The following is a 21,961-nucleotide window of genomic DNA, read 5'->3' as shown; positions in this document are numbered from 1 at the left end:
TCATGGAGGAGACAGCCTAAGGAAGGGGCTAGAATTTAGGAGCCCAGTCTCCCCCATCTCAAGGGGGGCTGAGGCACCCTAGGCCTGCCCTGTAACCAGATTACATCTGTGCTGTGCTGTATTCTGGAGAAACAATAAACTCCCTCTATTCTACTGGCTGGTCTGCTCGTGCCACTATGAGGGTGCAGGAGACAGGGAAATCCCAACGCGCCGTCACACTGGATCCCACTCTGACACCAGTGTGATGATGTCCTGTTTATCCATAGAACAGGTAGACGACAGTAGCACAAATTCACATATGTGTGATATGGATTGTGTCCAATATGCCTCAATGCTGTTCTGAAAATACCCATTCTAGAGCGACTCAGTCTCTGTGCCCATTCAAACCTTGGCCTTGCTGCCAGCAGGTTGCCAATTATAACCAAAGTGGTGTAGGAGTGGGGTTTTTTATATACTTGCCCATTAGGATTAAAACTGGATTGAGGCAAAGAATGTATTCCATATACACCACCAAACATTCATCATATGGTAAAAACAGTTTTTCACTGTTGACTTGGAATTGAAACAGAAATCTAGCAGGACTCGTACACCAACACCACTCTCATTAGCTATCAACTCAGAAGTGGATAACTGCTTACATTATCCCATCATTTACCAGCATCTTAATTTTAATAAATCTTTGTTCTTTTACTTTAATTTTGCATTGTATGTTGACTCTGATTTTCCTACAAGTCAGCTGAGTGTCAGTTAAATGGTATAAAATATTTTCTTTATGCTATGCTATTTCAATGTTTATGCTATCAAGCACATGCTGATTTCTTGCAAAGTTTGGTGTAAGGTATTTTATGCATTGGGCCCTTGAAATAATACCATAAGATTCAATATTAAGACAAAAACCTGGCAGATTTATTCAATGCAACCATTCTGGATGAATGTTTAATTAATTACATGATCACCAAATACACTGTCCTGTCATGGACTGGGTGGCATATAAAGTGTGATATGGATTGTACAGTGGCTTTGTCTACATGGTAGTCCTAAAATACTCAAAGGACTTTTGTTGCATTACATCTCCATGATACATCATTGCACACTTGACAAGATGGAAACCTCTTTCCCCTGAAGCATCAGGTATTGACCAGGAAGCAGACTATCTGGCCTGAAGGGTCAATGGTCTTCTCAGATACCTTGATTCAGGGTTCAATTATGTTTTTATAATTGTTTTATATACTGTCCTGCATGTATGGTAGCATAGTTCCACCATATTCACAGCCTGCTCTGCTAGTCAAGAATGATTCCATCTCCTTCTCACTGCTTTTGGGATGTCATGTTCCAGAAAGATCTGAAGGGCCTCTTGGAGCACAGAGCCTCCCACTGCACCTCACTGCTGGACAGTAATGCAAAAAGAGGATCTTATGCCATCCTTTATGCATCTGTGAAGTAGCAAGGCATAATCTGACCCATACTATATTGTCAACTGTTTCATATCTTTCATTCTAGTATCAAGTAAAAATGTGATTGTTTTCTTGGATACACTGTGATGTAAATTAAATAAATTTTTGCATGCTGGTTGCAATCCATATCATAATAGAAGCATTGGTGTATCTCAGCTGGCATTTGGTGTATGGTAGGTGAAAAATAACATAGAAAGAGGTCATATATTCTTTCAAAATACATCCTAACTTGGGGATAACTTCTTGGTACAAGTGCTGAAAGGAACCGACCAGGGGCCATGCACAGCTTGAGCTGCTGCTCACAAACAGGGAGAAAGTAGTAGGAGAAGTAGAGGTGGGTGACCATGTGGGAAGCAGTGATCATGAAAGAGTAGATTTCAGGATCCTGACCAAAGGAAGAAAGGAGAGTAGCAAAATACACACCCTGGACTTCAGAAGAACGGAGTTTGACTCCCTCAGAGAACTGATGGGCAGGATTCCCTGGGATGCTAACACGAAGGGGAAAGGAATCCAGGAGAGCTGGCAGTATTTTACAAGAAGCCTTATTAAAGGCACAGGAAGAAACCATCTCAATGTGCAGTAAGAAAAGCAAATATGGTAGGTGACCAGATTGGCTTTTGGGGGAAATCCTTGGTGAACTTAAACACAAAAAGGAAGCTTAAAAGAAGTGGAAACTTGGACAGATGACTAGGGAGGAGTATAAATATATTGATTGAGAATTCAGGGAAGTTATTAGGAAGGCGAAAGCGCAATTGGAATTGCGGCTAGCAAGGGTTGAAGGGTAACAGGAAAGGTTTCTACGGGCATGTTAGCAAGAAGAGGGTGATCAGAGAGGGTGTGGGGCCATTACTGGATGAGGGAGGTAACCTAGTGACATGATGTGGGGAAACCTGAAGCTTTCTTTGTCTCTGTCTTCACAGACAAGGTCAGCTCCCAGACAACTGCACTAGGCAACACAGTATGGGAAGGAGGTGGGCAGCCCTTGGTGGAGAAAGAACAGTTAGAAACTATTTAGAAAAGCTAGACATAGCCGGGTTTAATGCATCCGAGGGTACTGAGGGAGCTAGCCAATATCATTGCAGAGCCTTTGGCCATTATCTTTGAAAACTCCTGGAGATCGGGAGAGATGCCAGATGATTGGAAAAAGGCGAGGTGCCTATCTTTAAAAAAGGGAAGAAGGACAATCCAGGGAACTACAGACCAGTCAGCCTTACCTCAGTCCCCGGAAAAATCATGGAGGGGATCCTCAAGGAATCCATTTTGTAGCCCTTGGAAGAGGGGAAAGTGATCAGGAATAGTCAACATGGATTCACCAAGGGCAAGTCATGCGTGACCAATCTGGTTAGCTTCTATGATGAGGTAACTGGCTCTGTGGATATGGGAAAGTCAGTGGATGTGATATACCTAGACTTTAGCAAAGCTTTTAATATGGTCTCCCACAGTATTCTTGCCAGCAAGTTAAGGAAGTATGGATTGGATAAATGGACTGTAAGATGGATAGAAAGCTGGCTAGACTGTCGGCCCAACAGGTAGTGATCAACAGATCGATACCAGGTTGGCAGTCGGTTTGTAGCGGAGTGCCGCAAAAATCTGTTCTCGGACTGGTTTTGTTCAGCATCTTTATTAATGACCTGGATGAGGGGATGGATTGTACCCTCAGGAAGTTTGCAGATGACACTAAGCTAGGGGGAGAGGTAGATATTCTGGAGGGCAGGGATAGGGTCCAGAGTGACCTGGACAGATTAGAGGATTGAGCCAAAGGAAATCTGATGAGGTTCAACAAGGACAAGTTTAGAGTCCTGCACTTAGGTCGGAAGAATCCCAAGCATTGTTAGCCATTCAGTCCCCAGATTGTAAGTAGCAGTTCTGCAGAAAAGGATCTGGGTAGCTGTTGGGGGTGGCCAGCTTCTCCAGGGGAATGGCGGGCTGTAAGCGGGTGTCCTGGCGTTGTATGGCAGAGGCAAGCCAGACACACAGCTCCTGGAATGTGGACTTCAACATACGGTAGTTTCAGAACCAAGCCTGGTCAACCTACCTCTCCAAAACGAGCCAGTCCCACCAGTCTGAACTGGTGTCCAGCCTGCAAAATTGCCTCTCCAGGAATAAGTTCAGTGGCAAGGCCAGTCGTGCTGTAGCCTGGACGAGGGGCTCAAAGCTGGGTTCTGAGTCCAGATGGCCTATGAGCATCATGATGGTGTCATGAAGGTGCACCAGAATTTGCAGCATGGCTGTGTGGGGCCATCGCCTGCCCAGGAGCAGCTCCAGCTCCATATTAAAAAAAGGATGAAAAGCAGAAAAACCAACCAAAAACCAAACTGCCGTGGTGTCCCAGAAAGCAGGGCAACCAGAGCAAGCACTGCAGCCGCTTTGCTGTCCCTCTCTGATGTAGGCAAGCCAGAAGCAGCAGCAAAGAAATGGCTGTCGAGGGGGATCCCTTTAAGCGCACTTCTCTGCAAAGGGCAGGCAGCAGCACCCAGAAGTAAAGGCTGCCCCCATACCCTGCCAGAATTGGTTCCAGGTGCTCTTTTTTCGACAGAGCGTCCAGGCAGTCTGGACGCTGCTTTTTTTTCCCCCCAAAAAAAGCGGATCATTTTTTTGATCCGCTTAGTGCTATCTAGACTCTCTCTTTCAAAAAAGCCTCTTTCAAAAGAGTCTTTCGAAAAAGTCATGTAATCTAGATGTACCCTTACAGACTGGGGACCGAATGGCTAAGTAACAGTTCTGCAGAAAAGGACCTGGGGATTACAGTGGATGAGAAGCTGGATATGAGTCAACAGTGTGCCCTTGTAACCAAGAAGGCTAATGGCATATTAGGTTGCATTAGGAGGAGCATCGCCAGCAGACCTAGAGAAGTGATTATTCCCCTTTATTCGGCTCTGGTGAGGCCACATCTGGAGTATTGTGTCCAGTTCTGGGCCCCCCACTATAGAAAGGTGGGCAACCAAAATGATTAGGGGGCTGGAGCACATGACCTTGAGGCTGAGGGATTTGGGTTTGTTTAGTCAGCAGAAGAGAAGAGTGAGGGGGGATTTGATAGCAGCCTTCAACTTCCTGAAGTTCCAGAGAGGATGGGGAAAGGTTGTTCACAGTACTGACGGATGGCAGAACAAGGAGCAATGGTCTCAAGTTACAGTGGGGAAGGTCTGGGTTGGAGATTAGGAAAAACTATTTCCCTAGGAGGGTGGTGAAACACTGGAATGGGTTACCTAGGGAAGTAGTGGAATCTCCATCCCTAGAGGTTTTTAAATCTTGGCTTAACAAAGCCCTGGCTGGGATGATTTAGTTGGGATTGGTCCTACATTGGGCAGGGGCTGGACTTGATGACCTCCTGAGGTCTCTTCAAGCTGTATGATTCTAACATAGCAGGACTTCTATCAATTCTTGAGATAGTCAGATCTACCAGTGACTTCAACATTACAGCCCCCCAAAATAGACTGTTGTATAGAGATCTTGTCTTTCCTCATATAAACATAGATTAATCTCCCTTCTGAAGCTGTGTTCTACTACTGACTCTGTTAATTGAGAACAATATTTTGAGAAATATTACAAACCCATATGTAGAAGTGTGTGAATACATTCTCCTATTGTTCCCCAAATCTGCATGAGGGGGCTCTGCAGCTACCTTCCTGGTAGTCTGCGGCCCAAGCTTAGCTCCCCTCCTCACCCTCCGCAATGGGGAGACTGTGCTGGTATTGCAGCCTCTCCCTCCCTCCTCCTCCATGCAGTTGGAGTGCTGGCGCCAGCTTCCCACTGAGCGGGGAAGTGAAAGCTCCGAGCTTCACTGCAAGATCCAGCTAACGGGAAGAAGTGCCCCCTTCCCCCCCCCCCCTCCAGCTAGGGGAAGGGGAGGAGGAAAGCTTCTTCCCAGCAAGCCAGATCACACAGTGGGAAGCCAGCACTGGTGTGCCAGTAGAATCCGGCCAATGGGAGCAGCAGGAAGCAGTGTCTGGGACTGGCGCAGGGTACAAAGACAAGTAAGTGTCCCCCATTCCCTCATGCCCAAACCCCCTCACTCCCAGCTCCCTCAAGAAAAACCATCCTGCAGAGACTAGCACTTCCAGCCTGCTGTTGCACCCTCCCATCTGGCCAGACACCCTACCCCCAGTCCGCTCAGTCATCCTCCCTCCTGGCCACATACTGCACCTTCCTTTGCTCTTGCCTCCCCCCTTCCCTCCAGCCAGACACTCTACCCTCAGTCAGCTCCTGCACCCTTCTTGCCATCCAGACCTCGCACCCCACCCCCTCCCAGATCCTGCACACCCAATCCTCTCACTGGCAGCCCTGTCCCGCACACTGAACCCCCATTTTTGTCCTAACCCCAGAACCGAGGGAGGTCCACAAAATCCACTAGCCTTGGAACCTTAGAAGAGTAAAACTGGCCTATGGGAAGCCCTGAACCTCAGTCCTCCCTGTCCCTCTTCCTCCCCTGGTGGGGCTGGAGCACCAGAGGAGTGAAGTGTCTCAGTTAGGGGTTGGTGGTTTTTGGAGGATATTTTTTTTTCTTCTTCTCACTTGTGTGGTCCCCAACTGATTTTTCTGTGGGTCAGTGGCCCCCTAACCCAAAAACTGTTCCCCACTTCATCATAAAGAAAACATGGGAACCTTTTGAGTTGGGCATACATTCATATTTTTCTTTATTTAAAATGAAACTTTATAAACTAACATGAGAAAATTAAAGTGCTTAGTCTGTTTAATAATTTAAATTAATATTTTCTTTCTTACTGGTTAAATTAAACTGATCTCCCTAGCTGCAACACTAGCAAACTGGTGTAATTATGTAATTAATGGTAAGTTTCCATTGGCAACTGGTAGTCTACAGAAAGGTTTGCATTGAGCCAAGTGGGCCATAGGCCAAAAAATTTGAAAACCACCGTGTTAGCAGAATGGGAGAGTGCTTTGTTGTGGAGAGATGGGTGGGCAGAGCTAGTGGCAGCATGGCAGAGCCAGGGGAATGGCTCCCTGCCACCCACCAGGAGCAGCCTGGGCCTGGCCCCACTGTCTGGAAGCCTGCCCCCCTGCACTCACCAGGTGCTCGACTCACCAAGCAGGCAGAGCAGCAGCAGGAAGAGGCACCCGAAAGAGCAGGGTGCCATGGAGGCTGCACTGCCTGCCATGATCCCAGAAGGTAATTTCTATATAACATTTATTACTGTATAAACTTCTACTATGCTGTAACAAAATCATTTACCAAATCACTGTTTCCACTAATATTTTTCATTAACCTCTCTTATACACATTCATTGCATGACAATTTTGAACTCCTTTATATTTAAAAAAAAATTGTGGTCCACATTTACAAAAGCAAGCGCGCGCACACACACATATTCCTTGGTACAGGCCTGTATTACCACCTTGTCCTCTTTTATTTGTATAGTATTTGTTCCTCCTGCCCATGTTGATAGTTCTACATAGTCATTTATCAGGGTATGTCTACACTTGCAGCCTAATTCGAAATACAGCTGCAAATGTAGGCATTTGAAATTGCAAATCAAGCAATTTAAATATCCCGCACTTAATTTGCATCTTCCTGGCTGGACGCCATTTTTTGAAATTTACAAGCCTGGAATAACTGCCCACGTCTACACACAGCAATGAAACGGGCATTCGAAAAAAAGCCCTATTTCGAACTACCTGTTATTCCTCATGCAATGAGGTTTAACATGTAGTTCGAAATAGGGCTTTATTTCGAACGCCCATTTCACTGCCGCATGTAGATGCAGGCAGTTATTCCGGACTTGTAAATTTCAAAAAATGGCGCCTGGCCGGAAAGATGCAAATCAAGCGCAGGATATTTAAATCCCGGGCTTGATTTGCAATTTCAAATGCCTACATTTGCAGCCCTATTTCGAATTAGGCTGCAAGTGTAGACATATCCTCAGATCTGATATTGTGAAATCTTTGCAAATTTTTCTATAGCACAAATTGACAGGATTCATAAATAAGAAGACTGAGTCCAGTTCAAAGACTTTTCCTATTTTATATACACACATAGGCTTCACTGTTGTGTAGACTCCTCTCAAGGGTATGAGAGAGAATACAGTATATGTTATGGTGTCTTTTGTTTATATTCTTTGCATTTTCAATGCACCATAAAAAAACTTTGAGTACTTGTTCTTTCTGATTAGAAATTATCAACCTACCAATGTATGTTCAAACTTATGAATTGATATTTTTTCTGTCTGCAAGCTTTTCACTGTATAGGTATTTCATAGGACTAATAGTCTCTTGTGCATTTTTTTAAAGAATTCACTGAAACATGAAAGGCATGATAACTGTACATTCTGTTAATATTCTTTATGGGTGCGTCTACACTGGGCCACTTATTCCGGAAAATCAGCCGCTTTTCCGGAATAACCCGCGAGCTGTCTACACTGGCCCTTGAATTTCCGGAAAAGCAACGATCCTGTACTGTACAAAATCAGCCGCTATTCCGGAAACCGTACGATGCTCCCGCTCGGGCATAAGTTCATTTTCCGGAAAAGCTTTTCCGGAAAAGGGCCAGTGTAGACAGCTTTTCCGGAAAAGCAGAAAAAACGGAAAACTGCGGTTTGGACGCTGGGAGACCCCGTAGGAGCCGCGGACTTCCTGGTAAGCCCGAGCTGTTAAAGGGCTCTCAGGCTGCTGGGCGCACGTGCCAGGAGCCTGTCTGGGTCTGGTCTGCCGCCTGCTGTGCTGCCCAACACTTTTTTCCTTTCGGCTCACCGCACCATGGCAGCTCCTGCTGGAGAGCCCCCTGGACCCCCAGCGGAGGAGGCCCCCAGGGGCCGCAAAAGGCGGGCCCCATCCTGGAGCCCCAGGGAGCTGGAGGCCCTCATCGAATTATGGAAGGAGGAGGAGGGTCTCCACGACCTCCATTCCCGGCGCCGGAACGCCGATCTGTACACTCGGCTTGCGCAGAACCTGGCCCAGCATGGACACCCCAGCCGCAACTGTGAGCAGGTCCGCTCCAAAGTCAAGGAGCTGCGGCTGGGGTATGTCAGGGCCACTGAGGGCAGGGGGGCAGGACCCGACGCCTGCCCATATTTTGCGGAGCTCCACTCCTTTCTGGGAGAGCCCGCCCCTCAAGCCCCACCGGTCCCCGTGGACACCTGCCAGCGGCCACCTATTAACCGTCCCACCGAGCCGGAGGAGGCAGATGACAGCGGCAGTGCATCTGGTGAGGAGGCCAGCGTTGCCACCCAGCAGGCCCCCTCCAGCAACTCCTCCGAGGACGGGGAGGAACCCACTGGTGAGTCTGTGCAGTTTGCACTCCCAAGGGTGGGGGGCGGAGGGCGGGCGGTGGGGAGCCAGGTGCCCGGAGGGGGGAGGGGGAGAGCATGTCACTCAGGCCACGTGAGCTGCACGCTGCATAGCATGAGGACAGCAAGCAGCAGGTGCAACCACGTGCAACCTGGTGACCGAGCGGCACGTGACCACGGCAGGCAGCTGCAGGCCACGCCTGGGACCCTGCTGCTCACACACATTTGGCGGGACCAGGGGGAAGGGTGGATGCCGGACGGAACTGGCCAGGGCCCCAGGGACTCAGCCCAGAGCCCGCAGCTTCAGCAAGGGTGCAGACCAGACAACGGCACACTGTCCCATGCCTGGCAGTGAGGCACAGCCAGCTTCTAATTGGGTAGACCACAGCGTCACGGTCCTGTGACCGTGGCCCCCACCGAGCCCCTCACCTGCTCCCGGTGCCTTGGCTGGTTCCCCAAGGGAAGTCCCCACTGGGGCCACACATGTTCCTGGGCTACCGGGCTTGCGGGAGGGATCGTGGGAGGGAGAAGGGCCCCTGAGTTGTGCTGCAAGGATGGGACATCCCCCCACCCCCCAGTCACCCTTCTGGTTCCGTCCAGGAGATATCCCACACGAGGGGATCTGAGAGCCCAGACCGCCTCTGCCAGATGTGCTCCCAGGCACTGCGTGGGGATGCATCTCGCTCCCTGTCAAACAGCAGTGATTAACCCAAAAGCTTTTCACAGTCTCCACCGGCAGGGAGTTCCACAGGTGAATGCTGCACTAGCACCCTCCCGCCCTGCATGGGGCCAGGATACAGAGCGGTGCTTACAATACCCTGGAGGGAGGACCCTACTCCAGGGGCAGGCAGGAGGGGAACCGAGTGGGCCCAAGCCACACAACTGTGGGGTCACCTGGGTTCGGGGTGGAGGGCATGCGGTGTGGGGACAGTGGACGGCCTGCCTGACTGACCCATCCTTTCTTCTCTTCCTTGCAGCGGGACCCAGCACCAGACCCTCCATTGCGGCAGCAGCGCCACCCCCAGCAGGCCAACCCCGGAGGCACAGGCTCCGCCAGAGGGACCAGCTGCTTCGGCGCCACGTCCATGCTGTGGAGGCAATCCAGGCCTCCATCGAGGAGCGGGTGCAGGGGGACCTGCAGTGGCGGCAGGATGCCTGGGCTGCCTTCCTGGCCGAATGCAGAGGGATGCGCACCACCATGGACACTCTCACGGCACATATTGTGCATGCCATTCACTATGGCATGGGCGGAGCCCAGGCCCCCGCCATCCCTCCCGTAGCACAGGTCATGCCCCCTCCCATCCCAGCTCCTGGCCCTGTTCCTGCCCCTCCTCCTATCCCAGCTCCTGGCCCTGTTCCTGCCCCTCCTCCTATCCCAGCTCCTGGCCCTGTTCCTGCCCTTCCTCCTGACCCTGTTCCTGACCCTGTTCCTGCCCCTGTTCCTGGCCCTGTTCCTGGCCCTGTTCCTGGCCGTGCCCCTGTTCCTGGCCGTGTCCATGCTCCTGGCCACCTCCGCGTGCAGCCTGCCCCGACGCGGTCTGCCCAGCGTGGGCAGGCTGGCCCCCGGAGGAGCGTTCGCAGGGGCCGCCCATCCCAGTAACTGCCTCCCCCCGTCCCAGTTGAAGGTCTCCCCCCTCTCCTGTCCCAGTTGAAGGTCTCCCCCCTCTCCTGTCCCAGTTGAAGGTCTCCCCCCTCTCCTGTCCCAGTTGAAGGTCTCCCCCCTCTCCTGTCCCAGTTGAAGGTCTCCCCCTCTCCTGTCCCAGTTGAAGGTCTCCCCCCCCCCTTGTAAATAAACAGATCTCTACTTTGCTGTTCATTCGTGTGTTGGGTATTGTGTAACTCTTGGGTAGTGTACAAAATGATGTGAGATGCCAAGTAGCCACTTAAATGTTACATGGTGGCAAACTGTGGAGAACAAAATCTGTACTGTAATCACTGGGGGGGGTGGGGGGGCCTTCGTAAGTGGTCAGTAGTTTGTGGCGCAGAAATAAATGATGACACTTTTCAGTAACAGGTAAACCACAAAATATTATTAACATAGATTACAAACTAGCAAGAACAGTTACAAGATGCACACAACAGAGATTATTAAACAAACACTAGGCAAAGGGAGGACGATCGTGGTGTTGCTGGCCACCTCGATCCTTTGGTCCTTCCGGGCCTCAGGAGAGGAACAGCCAGGAGATCCCTCGATGGATGATCGTGCTGTTGCTGGCCACCTCGATCCTTTGGTCCTTCCGGGCCTCAGGAGAGGAACAGCCAGGAGATCCCTCGATGGATGATCGTGCTGTTGCTGGCCACCTCGATCCTTTGGTCCTTCCGGGCCTCAGGAGAGGAACAGCCAGGAGATCCCTCGATGGATGATCGTGCTGTTGCTGGCCACCTCGATCCTTTGGTCCTTCCGGGCCTCAGGAGAGGAACAGCCAGGAGATCCCTCGATGGATGATCGTGCTGTTGCTGGCCACCTCGATCCTTTGGTCCTTCCGGGCCTCAGGAGAGGAACAGCCAGGAGATCCCTCGATGGATGATCGTGCTGTTGCTGGCCATGTCAGTCCTTTGGTCCTTCCGGGCCTCAGGAGAGGAACAGCCAGGAGATCCATTGAAGATGGCACTGATGTAAGCCTTCCACACAAGTCCCAAATCCTGTTGGCTGTTCCTCAGGACGGCGATGGTGGCCTAAACCCTAGCCTAACTTAAAAGACAAACCCTAACTACGCCCGACGCACCCGACGAACAGACTCGATGACGGCCGCGATATGCTGTGACCCGACGCTTTACTATACTATTGGGGGGGGGGAGGTAAGGGGAGGAGGTGGGGAAGGGTAGGAGCTGGGACAGAGTACTCTGGGGTGACCCAAGCGACCCTGCTAGGGGGCTTGGGCAAACATCTCCACCAGGGCCTCTCTAATGCGCACCGCCTCCTGGCGCGCCTGGCGGATGGCAGCTGTGGCGGGCTGGTCCAAGGTCTGTGCCTCAGCTGCCACCCATGCAGGGAGGAAGGCCTCCCCACTGCGCTCCACAATATTGTGGAGCACGCAGCACGCGGCCAGCACCTCCGTTGCATTCTGCTCACCCATGTCGAGACGGGTGAGCAAACAACGGAAGCGGCCTTTTAAGCGACCAAATGCCAGCTCCACTGGGTTTCGGGCCCGGTTGAGGCGGTCGTTGAACCGGGCCCGGTTCTGGTCCGGCTGCCCCGTGTAGGGCCGCATGAGCCAGGGCATCAGGGGGTAGGCCGCGTCCCCGATGATGCAGATGGGCATCGGTACATCCCCAACAGTCAAGTCCCGCCGGGGGAAGTAGGTGCCCGCCTCCAACCTCTGAAACAGTCCAGAGTTCCGGAGGATGCGGGCGTCGTGTGCCCGGCCGGACCAGCCGCTGTAGATGTCCAGGAAGCGGCCCCGGTGATCCACGAGGGCCTGCAGGACGATGGAGCAGTACCCCTTTCGGTTCATAAAGTGGGCTGCTCGATGCTCTGGGGCCCGGATGGCGATGTGGGTGGCGTCCAGGGCTCCCCCACAGTTGGGGAACCCGAGGGCAGCGAAGCCGGCCATGGTCTCATCGACGTCGCGCAGGCGGATGATTCTTGGCAGCAGGACGTCATTGATGGCGTGGACAACCTGCAGAAGGGTGCAGAGAAACACAAGGGAACACATTACATACAGCCAGGGGTGAGTGTGCGCTCCCTTGGGTTCCCCCCCCCTTGATTCCCTCTGTCCACACACACACACACACACACACACACACACACACACACACACACACCAGGGCCCCCCATGTCCCCCCCCACCAGTGGGCCTGTGCAAGTGAGGGATGGCCAAAACCCCTGGGCGACCCAGCCTGGAGTCTTGGCTGTCCCTGGGCCTGGAGTGGAGCACCCTCCCCCCATCCCACTCCCCCTGGGACTTACCTGGATGACGATCACGCCAACGGTGGATCTTCCCACCCCGAACTGGTGTGCCACCGAGCGGTAGCTGTCCGGTGTGGCCAGCTTCCACAGCGCGATGGCAACCCTCTTGTTGACGGGGATGGGTGCCCGCAGCCGGGTGGCGGTTCTCTGTAGCGCGGGGGTGAGCCAGGTGCACAGGGTCAAGAAGGTCTGTTTTCTCATCCGGAAATTCCGGACCCACTGCTGGTCGTCCCATAGTCCGAGGACCACACGGTCCCACCAGTCGGTGCTGATGTCCAAACTCCAGAGTGGCCGGTATACAGTGGGGTGCTGATGAGACAGAGTTGCCAGGGCCTCCCTGGTGAGGGCGTCCAAGGCGATCTCTGCCTCCTGGTCCATGAAAAGCAGGGCACCGGCCTGCAGCACGAGCTGCAGCCAGCGGAACAGCACCAAGAGGGGCCCGACCAGGCACATGGCCACCCGTGGCTCCATAGTACACAGAGCTGGGCAAAAAAATAAACCGCAGAGAAAAGCAGTTGGGGGCCAAAAGGGGGGCTGTCCCCAAAAGTCAAAGGGCACCCACAGACCTGCGAAGGGTGTCAGTCCCTGGAAGAGGCCCCAAGGCACGGGAGCAGGAGACCAACGGCTGCCCGGCGAGACCCCTTTAAGCACGTGTCTGAACGGCGCTCTGGCCCCGCCCCCGGAAAGGGCTGGTGGCCTTTGCCCTCTTCAAAATGGCTCCGGGCTTTCTGCTTTTCCGGAAAAGCGCACCGCCAATGTAGACGCGCTTTTCCGGAAAAGCGCATCGTTATCGCGGAAACTCCGTGGCCAATGTAGACGCTCCTTTTCCGGAAAAGCTGAAAACGGAATGTATTCCGTTTTAAGCATTTCCGGAAATTCATGCCAGTGTAGACGTAGCCTTTATATGTAACTGCTAAATTTTACCTAGCCATATTGTCATTTGCATGTCAAAATTTTCTTGAGTATTTCTTTATTTGACTGGAAATTTCAAATACCACAAGACTTATTTCTGTGATTTTATTTACATTGCAGACAAATGACAATCCCTTTCCCAGCAGTAGAAAAAGGTCATATTTCAAACTTAAAGTTCCAGCTAAACTTGGCAGATCCAAACCTTCTTTAAAGGACAGTTCTGGTTAATTTGGTTTAAACATAGCTTAACCCAGCCATTGTTCACGAGTTTAAAACTGAGTTTGGCATGCTGTCTAAGTAGGGGACTAAAACACTGTTTCTGAACTTTATTTAAACTCTATTTGATCCCATGCATACAAGCTGGACAAAACATGTATAATATAATTATACAAATGAGCTTGTACTGATTTTTAAATGGTTTATATTTAGATAGGCTGTAACTATTCTCAAATAAGATTCTGTTTAACCAATTAGAGTGTGTCTACACTCCACCGTTTTTCTGGAATAGTGGCCCTTATTCCAGAAAAAATACTAGCGTCCACACTGCAATTGCGTTGTTTTGAAAGAAAGTCAAAATAACGGACCTCCTTCCACAAGGAATAAGGCCTTTTCCAATAAAGCTTTTTCAAAAGAGGGCATGTGTAGATGCGGAATAGGGAGTTTTATCAAAAAAAGAGGCCTCCAGGAAATCCCACAGGTGCCCTGCTGGCCATTCCATCCACACTCATTGAAACACTATAGTTCCTGTTCCCCTGGAGCACTTAAAGTTGCAGACACAGGGGACAGGGCTTGTGGCAGGAAGCTAGCCCTCAGAGTCTCCAGCCACAGTGCAGCTGCCAGTGCCTGATGTCTGGGCACCATGTCCCAGCCACAAGCCCCCCAAGCTCCCCTGCCTGTACCAGGGAGTATGCACAGAGCTCCCAGGAGCCTGCTGGGGCTGCAAAAGATGTGCGCCATCCTGGTCTGGGGCAATGATCCTGGCCTTCCTCAAGGTATGGGGCAATAAGGAGAACCTCCAGAATCTCTGCTCCAGACAGTGCAATGCCGATATCTATGGTCTGATGGCTGAGAGCCTGGCCACAAAGGGCCACACCAGGACCCTGGAGCAGTTCTGGAGCAAGATAAAAGAGCTCCAGCAGGCCTATGCCAGGGTGAGGGAGCACAGTTCATGCTCCAGACCCCACTCCTACCCCTATTTTGATTTCCTGAATTGCATGCTGGGAGGCGATGCAGCCCCTTCCCCACTCCTGGTGGTGGACTTGGGGCTGGAGATGCCCGTCATTGTCCACCTGGGGGTCCCAGCCCACGAAGAGGAGGAGGACAAAATGGTGAGCACAGTGATCATCATCATCCTGGAGCCAGTACCCCACAAACTGGATGTGTCCCAGGCATCCTCTGAGGCTGGGGAGGGGTCATCAGGTGAGTGGTCTTAGTTTTTCACACACATAGGGTGGGGTTAATGGGTGCTGTGGGACTGGGGTGCGATCGTCGCTCGGCCTCAGCCTGCCCATTGTGCCATGCAGCCCTAGCAGGAAGCACCGGAGCATCCCTGGGCTCCTGCTCACAGGGTCTGGAGAGGCCACCCATGCTTCTGACCTTTGCGGGGGAACACCCTCCTACCACGAACCAGTGCTGGAAGGAGGCTGGGGATTGAGACACACACATGGCTGCACACAGACTCTGGAGTACTGCACAAAGCACATGGGCATGCCTGCACACTCAAGGCAGCACCCTCTCCCGGGGACAGCACTGCCAGGCTCAGGAGTGTGTGCGGCACCGATGGAAGCCCAGGCAACTCGAGGTCCCTCCCCCCAGCCATAGGATCCCAATGTGGCTGGCCATTTCCCTAGCCTGCTTGTCCATGGGACATGAGGGGGAGCAGGAAGCATGGTCCCCTGGGGACCGCTGTGCCCCTGTAAGGCAGGGCCTGCTGTCCAAGCCACACATGGCCTTGTTCCTGGGACATCACCATTCTCTGACCCGAGAACTGTTGCTCTCTGTTCACAGATGAGGGCAAGGCTTCAGGGACAGTGTCTCCAGGGATGACTGAGCACCTCTCTTTAATCTCCCTAGCCGGGACAGCCATGACTGTGGGGTGTTTGATACCACCCAAGCCAGCTGCCCAACCCAGGGGGAGCCACAGGCACCAGAGAATCCAGGAGAACCTCATGAGGGAGCACATCTCCATTTTGGAGGATGTGCAGCAGACACTGGCCCAGGAGGTCTGGGATGATGTGCAGTGGCAGGCTTAGATGTGGACTGAGCTTCTTCAGCAGGGACGCAACGTGTGCGACTGTCTGGGAGCTCCTGACCTACCTGACACCAGGTCCAGTCCCTACTCCTGTTCCATTCCCAGTCCCTGCCCAAGTCCCTGCTCCCCCTCCTGTGCCTGATCCCACTCCCCCACCCATGCCTGACCCCGTTCCAGCCCCCATCCTGCCTGTCCTCCCTGGATCCCCCCACTCCCGAGGTTGCAGAGGTCCCCGCACATGATGCAAAGGAAGCACCCAAGCCACATGTCACACTCAACCCCGGTCCTGAGCCTCTCCTCTCCTCTCCTCTCCTCTCCTCTCCTCTCCTCTCAAAGGTTCTCAGCCCCCTCCCTTCTTCCCATTTTCAGGTTCTGAGCCCCCTTTCTCCCCAGTTACTTCTATCCCAAACAAATAAGCAAACAGTTCTTTTTTTCAATACAAAACAGTTGTTTTTGTGTCTTCAGGGAAGAGAGGTGGAGGGGGGAAGGGAGGGGTTGTGGTGGGAAAGGCATAGGGGGGCAAGGCACAGGCCCCTAGTGGTGAGGCCCTGGGGAGAATTAATAGGGTCCTTGAGAGAAACTCTTCCTCTGAGCCTCTCGAATGTACACCCCCACCTGATGGGCCTGCCAGATGGCAGCTGTGCATGGCTGCTCAATGATCCATCCCTCCTGGCTAACCTCTACACCCCACCCTGAAAGCAAGGCCTCCTCCTTCCACTCCATGATGTTGTGGAGCACACAACAAGCAGATATCACCTGAAGGATGTTCTGCTCCCCCACATCCAGGTGGGTCAGGAGGCACCTGAACCTCGCCTTCAAGCAGCTAAAGGGGCATTCAGCTTGCATGTGGGCCCTGCCTAGGCAGCCATTGAAGCGGTCCTTCCTTGTATCAAGGCGGCTGGTATAGGGCTTCATCAGCCATGACATGAGGGGGTAGGCCACGTCCCCCGCAATGCACAGTGGTCAACTTCCCCATGCCAAACTGGTTGCCTACGGATCGGTAACTGTCAGATGTGGAGAGCTTCCAGACAGTGATGGCAACACGCTTCTCCAGGGGGATGGCTGGTCATATCTTGGTGTTCTGTTGTTTGAGGGCAAGAGTGAGCCAGGTACATAGCTCCAGGAATGTCTCCTTCCTCGTGCAGAAGTTTTGGAGTCACTGCTGGTTGTCCCACCGCTCCATCACTAGCCAGTCCCACCAGTCAGAACTGGTATCCAGCCTCCAGAAGCGTTGCTCCACCATGGGTTGCAAGTGCATCGCTCCTTCACAGAGGCAGAGGTTTTCAACAATGAGCTCAGGGTTGAGCTCATGCAGGGCCATGAAGGCAGCCCACAGAAGCTGCTGCATAAACTGCAGCACAGCAGTGTGGGGCAATTGTGTGCCCAGAGACAGCTCTGGCTCCACAACAGGGTATGCTGTGGTGTCCAAAAGCAGGGCACACAGTGCAAAAGCTTTGCTGTCCCTCAGAGAAGTAGGCAAGCAAACAGAAGAACCTGAGAAATGGCTGTCCAGGGAAGTCCCTTTAAGCACACGTCTCAGCCTTAAGCTGCAGCTCCAGGAAGCAACTGCTGACATAATGCCCTGCCTGAACTGTTTCCAGGTGGCCTTAAATGCGAGATAGCATCCAATCGGTGTGGATGCTATCTTTCGAAATAGCAAATTGCTATTTCTTTGCGCTTTTTTTGTGTAGATGTTCTAGTTCAAAATAAGCTTTTCTGGAAGATATCTTCTGGGAAAAGCTTGCAGTGCGTACAATCCTTAAAGTAGTATCATACCATGATTCAAACTGAAGCTAGTCACCCACCGTATTGCTATATTTTTATCAAATCTTCTTCCAATCACAGTTTAATTTCTGGTATATCTTTGGGACAAGTTCCTCAGCAAGCTTAAATGTACATAGATCGATTGACTTACTTTGGCTATGGATTTTCAGTCTCTCCTTTCATAGTAAGGTTCTCAAAAAAGTTATTTCCTCTTCCTCTTCCTCTATTTTATAGGTGGGAAAACTGAGGAAGAGAATGATTAGCTGGCTTGACCAAGATCACACAGAACATTGTTCAGAGCTGAGATTAGAAATTAGGAGTTTGTGGACCATTGCTCTAAAGAGGAGCAGTGGGATTCCTGGTTGACTTAGATGCTGTTTGCTGCATCATACATTCTAAGCAACTAGAAATTCATATGTGCATGTTAGCCAACAGATCATGCTCTCTTGAGGATGACATGCATGGATTTGGTGTGTCACCCTTTCTGCTCTCTTAAGCACTAAAGAGGTTGGCTGCCCTGCTCTTTGTGCTAAGAGGAAGGAAGAGTAGCATCTGGCTCAATACAAGCTGAATTCTACATTTCTGTAATAGAGTCAAGTGACTGATTTGATAATATTCTGAGTTATGATATACTTTAATCCATGGGCCTGATATTCCACTGCCTTGCTCTTTCGTTAGTCATTTATAGGTATGAAAAGTGGGTGCAAAATCCTATCAAGAGAGAACCATAGAATTTTAGCCTCTGTTTACACAGGTGTAAATGGCTACATCAGAAACAAGACAGGACAGAACCAGGCTTCATGCTATCATCTTATTTGCTTTTAGCTCTCTGTAAGGTCCAGTATAAGTTACTAACTCAATTTCTACTCAGGCAAACTGCCATTAAGAACACAATGGGAATGTTGCTTGAGTAAGGACTTCAGAATTGGGCCTTTTAGTTCGTGTGAATTCCAGAAGTTATTTTAAAATAATTAGTAAAATATCATCATAAGATAATGTAACATCACAATGGGTGATCTTTTTAAATTGTTGCTCATTAAAACATGAGTGGGTTCATGACATCACTTTCTTGCAATCTTGCTGTCTACTATTGAGGTTATTATAAAAGGCTACACTGTAGATTAGAAGTTAATGAACAGAAAAAAACTATCCTATTTCTCTAGAAGGTTATAATACAGTAGTGATTTTAAAGTAAAATTACATGTGTCAGTGAGAATCTAAGTTAAGTGCATTTGGCTGATTTAGAGGAATTAGTGGGTACTGTAGATGTTAATATCTGAAAACAAAGGGGAGTTGATGATGTTGAGGAGAATATGATTCCAGGTAGCTATTGTCATGTTTCTTTGGTAATGTACTGAAACTCAAAATGAGGTTAAATTATGCTAATGATAACTAATCGAAGGATTTCCTTGCCTTAAGTTATTGTGTGGATAAAAATGCTTTGCCACTGGCTAGCATGAACTTGGGCAAATCGTTTAATCTCTTTCAATCTCCATTTCCATTATGGGGATAATAATATGTGCCTAATTTACACTGGTATGATAAGGCTTACAGTTTGTGAAATAGGTTGTGATCCTCAAATAAAAGGTACTTCAAAGTAGCAAGTGTAATTGTTTGTTTGATATATAGTATTAGAAGATTTATCCAGCATTGCTCAGATCCTTAACTCAATTAATTTTTGTTTTTGAAAAATAAAATGAAAATGTGCCTGCTTCATTTGAATCATTGCTATACGGTGGGGCAATGTTGGGTATGCAGTCTGGGTTGAGTATGCAGGCTGCCCCAGAGAGAGAGAACTACCCAGACACTCTCTCTACACAGCAGTTTGGGGGCTAGGTGAGAAACATCTTTCCATGACCACTGCACTTCCAGCGGGCACAGTAGGGGGAAGGGTGCTTGGAGCAGGTCCAGGTTTGTCTGCCCCCTGTGCTTCCCAGCCAACACAAGGAATGCAGCAGACTTTTCACTTTCCCCTCGCTTCCTGAGGAAGGGAAATAGTAAGCAATGGCCCTGTAGGAATCGAGGGGTGAGGTGCTTCAGCCATCCACATTCCCTAAAGGGCACTTGAGGGTGGGAGGTTTGGGGCTGGGAGCAGTCCTGGACAGGGACTGGAGAGCACGCTACCAGCCAGCCTCTTTTGCCTACCTGGTGATTCTGTCTCTTTTCTTTATGGCTTTACTAGAAGATTTACCCAGCATTGCCTGGGTCCTTCATGGCAGGGGGCTAGTGGTGCAGGAGTCAAGGGGGTGCTGGCCAGAGTGGGGAGGGAGGTTAGTGGTGTGGAGGGCAGCGTGGGAGGCTGGTGGTGTAGGGGATGAAGGAGTCAGAGTAGGAGGTTGAGGAGGGGCTCAGGGTGGGAGTCTCATCTGGCAGGACTTTCTCCCTCCTGCCCCCTGCAGCCGGTGTGGCCTTTTCTGCCCCCCCCCCCCCCCAACTCTCCTCCCCTCCAGCCAGCAGAGTCTTTCCTCTCCCCTGGCTCCCTTCCAGCACTGTGGCCTAGGGTGGAGGGGAAGGGTTTGGGGTGGGAGGCTACTTACTCAGTCTGGCGGCAGGCAAGATGATGAGTCCCATCCCCAGCAGGCCACTCTCTTACTGGTGCAGCTGTCCCCACTGGTCACACTGCAGTATAGCTCTCTGCTGCGCTAGCTGCCCCCAGTGGTCACTGTGAGTATTGCACACTTCCTCTCTGCCCTTCCCTTTTCATGTAATGGAAAACAGTCCCATTTTCCCTGCACAACCAAACCCCAACTTTGTTTTAAATTGGAACAAGAGGAAGCTGTCCTCTGAATTTGGTGGTCCTAGCTCATATTGTTTAGGCTAGTGTTTCTCAATCAGTGGTACGAGTATCCTCAGGGGTACTTGAGAGAAGTCTGGCGGAGGGTACATCAATACAACTGAAATTGGGAGAAAACTGAATTTTTGTTTTAAGTTTTACCATGCTTTATTATTTTTGTACTTTTTACATCCCAAAATTTCATCACCCGCCCGGCTGCGATTAAGTTCTTTAAACAAATGTATTGCAAGTGTAGAAAAAAAAATTGTGTGTCTGAAAACTGTAGGTCCTTGGGGTACTTACAATTTTTTTTAAAGGGGGTATTTTTTTAAAGGGTTCTTTATAAAAAAAAAGGTTGAAAAACACTGGTTTAGGGGGACTTCTTGAACAAAGAGACAGACAAACTCTCTCAAATATATAGTAGATATGTCAGATTTTATATACTAAAAACATTGAAACTATATTTAACTGGCTATAATAAATTATAGGTACGTTACCTTTTCAGCCTAAATGAATATACAGAATTCTACTTGAAAATTAATCCTATCTCAGATTACTTAATTTCCTTAAAGGACATAAGCTTCAGAGGGACATAAACTTCATAAGCCCTGAGTTAGTCTGTAACTAGAAAAACTTTAAAAAAATGAATAGTCTAGTAGGATCTTAAAGACTAACAAAACATGTAGATGGTATTCTGAGCTTTCATGGGTACAGCCCACTTCAAGCTCATGATACCATTTATATGTTTGGTTAGTCTTTAAGGTGCTACTAGACTATTTGTTGTTTTTTTAAAGGGACATAATTTAGATCAATTGCTGTCATGTCAACTCTAGTCCATGAACATGAACAATACACATAAGAACAAAAAACAATGTCATATGTGAACATAAGCATGGTACATAAGCATAAGATGGAAAGGTCCATCTGGCCCAGTATTCTGTCTTCTGCAAGTGGCCACGGCCAGGTGCCTCAGAGGAATAAACAGTACAGGTAATCATCAAGTGATGCCCTGTCATCCATTTCCAGCTTCTGACATTTTTCTGTACTTTTTAAAATTCCAATACTATAAATCTCTTTTGAGATGAAGCAACCATATCTGCACGCAGTATTCAAGATGAGGGTGTACCAAAGGTTTATATAAAGACAATAAGATATTCTTTGTTTTATTATCTATCTGTATTTATGGAACATTATACAACCCACTAATTGGTCAAATACTCCGTTTAACTTACCAGAGCAGACATAATTTTTTCTGAATTTGCAAACAAGACTCTTTTATTCCTTATAAATTCCTATCATTCTTATGAATTGGGTGGAAGTGTGTTTGATTTGTAATATAAATAATTTTATTACAAGTAAGCCTTTTACAATTATAAACTTTTCCAGCATCTTACATTACATTAGGAAAAGAATGTTAATAGAGCTCTTATTTCTGACAAACTAAGAGTTGTAAAAATATAATTGCAATTCCTTCTGGCTGAGATAAGAACTGTCAGTAACAGACAGGGTTTTCCTTCACATGCAAGATTGAGGCACAATGATCTGCTGAAAACAAGACCAAAGTCAAGGAATTTGTGCTCTTAAATATGACCTGCTAGTAACATTGAACAAATCTAGCTATTTTAGATGATATGCTGGATACTCCAAATAACCAAGGCT

The 21,961-nt window shown here is 49.7% G+C and overlaps 1 protein-coding gene across 9 annotated transcripts in view; it reads left to right on the top strand.

The window, feature by feature from the left end:
- The window catches only part of LOC142828014 (uncharacterized), a 96,906-nt gene that overhangs the window by 12,464 nt on the left and 62,481 nt on the right, over nt 1–21,961 (top strand). The gene's annotated exons all lie outside the window — the stretch shown is intronic.

This window comes from Pelodiscus sinensis, chromosome 3 (assembly GCF_052426305.1).
Source record: "Pelodiscus sinensis isolate ZL-2025 chromosome 3, ASM5242630v1, whole genome shotgun sequence".
NCBI lineage: Eukaryota > Metazoa > Chordata > Testudines > Trionychidae > Pelodiscus > Pelodiscus sinensis.
The sequence above is the reverse complement of the archived record's forward strand: the minus strand, read 5'-3'. Positions and strand labels throughout refer to the sequence as shown.